The sequence below is a fragment of the Elephantulus edwardii genome, unplaced genomic scaffold (genome assembly GCF_000299155.1).
Source record: "Elephantulus edwardii isolate Elephantulus edwardi_28Jun2011 unplaced genomic scaffold, EleEdw1.0 scaffold00391, whole genome shotgun sequence".
NCBI classification, from domain to species: Eukaryota; Metazoa; Chordata; class Mammalia; order Macroscelidea; family Macroscelididae; genus Elephantulus; species Elephantulus edwardii.
Window position 1 is genome coordinate 1,379,768 of NW_006400141.1, and position 4,192 is coordinate 1,383,959.

The following is a 4,192-nucleotide window of genomic DNA, read 5'->3' on the forward strand; positions in this document are numbered from 1 at the left end:
TCTTTTAATGTGGGATCTTCACCAAACACTGTCCTCCATGGGTAACCATTATTGCATTTGACACATCAGTGTCACAGTGTTTAGCATCACAACAACCACAGTTACCTCTGTATAGCAAATTGACTGACCAGCGCTATACCACTTAGAAAGATGTTTAACCAAAAACAATCAAAACCATGTCTGAGGACTGCAGATTAAAATCACACAACTTTGGCTTGGTAGCATAACTTTCTTTCCACTAGGCCAACAGAGTTCTCTCTATGACTTACAGCAATTAAGTTATATAGGATACCCTGATTCAAATAACTATTCTTGAACTGTGCATGAGTTCAGCATGAGAACAATTAAGTGTTCTGTAATAGTCATTCTTAATAATGTCATGAAATAATTTGTTATCCATACATTCAAGTGCCATTGAGCAAATATCACTGTTGAAAATTCCTTTGGGCCATTTTTATACTGTCATTATAAGTAGGAATAGAAGACACATGACCATAACCATATGTCTAGCAATCAAAGTATCATTTAACCAAAGGATCTAAGTGTACTTAAGCTTCCTTTTGTAAAAATTTTCTTTAGTATGAGGGTTTTTGGGAAATATTTTAAAATTATTGTTGTTGTTATGTGCCATCGAGTTGCTTGCGACTCATAGCGACCCTATGTGCAAGAGCCTAAACACCGCTCTATCCTGTGCCAATCTCGCCATCTCAAACACACTCATTCCCACCACCTCAATCACAGAATCGATCCTTCAAGGGTCTTCCTCTCCTTTGCTGCCACTCCACTCTCCCTAACATGATGTCCCTCTCCAAGGACAAGTCTCTCTTTGCAACATGCCCAAAGTATGTCAGAGGAAGATTTAGAATCCTTGACTACAGGGAACATTCTGGCCTCACCCTCTCCAGGACAAACCTTTTTCATCTCCTAGCAGTCCATGGTATATTCAACACTCTTCTCCAGCACCACAGCTCAAAGGCATCAATTCTCCTTCTATCATCCCTAGTCACTGTCCAACTCTCCGAAGTATAGCACGTAATTGCAAAGACTATAGCTGGATCAGGTGCACCTTAGTCTCCAGCCTGATGTTGTTGCTCTTCAGTACTCTTGAGAGGTCCCTCACAGCTGACTTTCCCAATACAATTTGTCTCTTGATTTCCTTGCTGCTGTTACCAAGAGTGTTGACTGTGGAGCCAAGAAAACTAAAACTGTTAACTATCTCAATTTCTTCACCTTCCATACTGATGCTACCAATTGGCCCAGTGGTGAGAATCTTTGTTTTCTTGATGTTGAGCTTCAATCCATATAGGAGGCTGCAGTCCTTGACGTTCTGCAGCAAGCGCTTCACGTCTTCAGTTCCAGCAAGCACGGTTGTGTCATCCACATAACACAAGTTGTTAATGAATCTTCCACCAAACCTGATGCCACGTTCCTCCTCGTACAGCCCAGCATCTCAGATGATCTGTTCTGTATACAGATTGAAAAGGTATAGAAACAAAATACATCCCTGACAGACCCCCTTCTTGATTCTGAACCATGTAGTGTCTCCTTGCTCTGTTCTGAGACTGCCTCTTTGTCCAAATATAGGTTTCGCATTAGCACGATCAAATGTTCTGGGATTCACATTCCTCTCACAGTCAGCCATAGCTTGTGATCCACACAATCAAAAGCCTTTGCATAGTCAGTGAAGCACAGATAGACATTCTTCTGGTATTCTCTGCTTTCTGCCAAGATCCATCTAACATTAGCTATAATATCCCTAGTGCTGCGACCTCTTCTAAATCCAGCGTGCAGATCTGGTAGTTCTCTGTTGACATATTCCTCCAAACGTTTTTGGATAATTTTCAGCAGAATCTTGCTTGCATGTGATATTAATGTTATTATTCGATAATTTCCTCACTCTGTTGGGTCACTTTAGGATGAGAACAAATATTTATCTTTTCCAGGCGGCCAGCTGGCTGTCCTCCAGATTTGACGGGTTTGGGGGATTTTTTAAATATAAACTTTTAATTTTATACTGCTTTACTTAGAAAATCCATATACATTGTTTTTCACATCAGATCTGTCCAATTTCCTTAACCTATCCCTCCCTCCACCTATCAAATTGTGCATTGCTTCAGAAAGCGGAACATAGAAATTCCATATGACCCAGCTCTTCCACTGCTTGGAATCTACCTCGAGAAAATGAGAACTGAGGCACAAATGGAGACTTGTAAGCCAGTGTTCATAGCAGTGTTATTCACCATCGCAAGAACATGGAAACAGCCCAAATGTCCAAGCACAATTGAATGGATTGAAAAGTTATGGTACATTCACACTATGGAATACTACACAGCACACAGGAACAATGATTTTATAAATCATTAACTTGGAAGGGACTGGAGATCATTAAGCTAAGTGAACTCAGTCCGGTAAGGGAAATCATTATTGTGGAAATAGGTTTGAGTTTTTTATTTCTGTTTTGAACTTAAATTGCAAACATTAGCTTGGACTTTACCTTCATTTTTGTGAATATTTCTAAAATATTTAAATATGTACAATTATTTCTTCGGGAAAAAATATCTATCAAGTCTAATCTATTTGTTCTGATACAGTATCTATAGCAAATTACGTTTTCCTCCTGCACACATGGCCTGATCTCTGACCTTTCCTCAGTCCTGTCCTCAACCCTGTAGTCACAGGTTTCCCCTCAGATCTCATGTATGCCCAGGTTAGAACCCGAAGAGTACAGGTGTGGAGCCTATAGGAAACGCTGGGTCGCTCATTCCCAGAACCTGCACCAGCACCCCCAGGGCCCTCTGCGGGCCATCTGGTCGACCGTGAGTGTGCCCACAAGGGGGCGCCATCCGCACTCTGCATGCCTCTGAGCGGGCAGTTCCCAGATCAGCACCGAATGCAGAGCTACTTCCAGTGTAAAAATGAACCAGGTTTCTGGAATCCGCTTGGGACCGATCATGGGACTATTATCTACCCTTGGCAGCCCTACAAAGCAACGTACAGGACTGAAGCTGGTGACAAATATGGCCACAGTCACTACCTAAAATAGAACTTTTACCTAATAGTCCCAACTATATTGCTAAAGGAACATGGCGAGGGTGCTCTTACAAGGAGTATCTGAAATTTGAGTTCTCAAACTGCCCATTTTGTTGAGCTTTGGCGATGTTGTTTTTTTTTAAATTTTGTTTTCCATTTTTCTTTATTTGAGGGTTTTTTCTTTATTAAAAAAAAAAAAAGCACCCTTTCATCTCGCTGTGCTTCTTTGTGGGAAGTTTGTAAGATGATAGACCGGTCTCTCTTTTAAATCCTTAATTTATCTTCAATACATAGTAACAGTGCATGTAGTGAAAGTATATCTTACACATTTTAGAGTCTCTTCAAAAGATAAGGGAATAAGGGCTACGAGTAAATGATGGAAGTATGGCTGTCGGTTGTGCCTGAGTGATGGCTACACTAGGAGCACATTTTCTTTTATTTGGGTTTGCTTGAAACGATCATCAATGTTTTCTCAAAAAGTATCATGATAGGATGGTGTAGAATTTCCGACCTTTCTATCCAACACACTCCTCATTCCTCCTATCTCAGTGAAAGTCTTCTGAGACTCCTAAGGATCGAAATCATTGGTAATTTCCTTTATATGCACCATACAAACCTAGCCATACGACGGTTTATCTATTTTTTCTAAGGACTCCTATAAGTTTATCATTGAGCACAGCTGTTAATCTATTCGCTTTAAATGCACTAAAGGGTTATTGCTATACAAAGCTCCATAGAATGTTGAAGTGATCTTAAAAAAAACTGTAACTCCTTCGAGCCGGACTCGAACCAGCGACCTAAGGATATCCACGACAAAGTACCTACAGTCCTCCGCTCTACCAACTGAGCTATCGAAGGAGCTCGTTATGCGCTCCCTTGATGGTATTGTGATGTTTCTTTGACTTGAGTACCTATCCTGTGCCGTTTTCATTACTTCTGACTAGTCACTGTGTCAATCTATTTCGTTGAGGACTTTCCTCTCTTTCTCTGACCCTCCACCTTTCCAAGCATGGTATTCTTTTCCAAGGAAGAGCCTCTCCTAACATGCCCCAAGTACCTGAGACCAAGCTCTGTCAATCTTTGCCTTTAAGGACCAGTCTGGCTACATTTTCTCCAATCTGTATGTTGCTTTTGGCGGTACTCTCCTCCAGCACCACAGTTC

The 4,192-nt window shown here is 41.1% G+C and overlaps 1 non-coding gene across 1 annotated transcript; it reads right to left on the reverse strand.

Moving 5' to 3' along the window:
• Positions 1-3,799: 3,799 nt before the first annotated feature.
• Positions 3,800-3,888, reverse strand: TRNAY-GUA. Its single transcript is given in 2 exon segments — positions 3,800-3,835; positions 3,852-3,888. It is a non-coding gene; the product is annotated as a tRNA-Tyr (tRNA).
• Between the last annotated feature and the right edge of the window lie 304 nt (positions 3,889-4,192).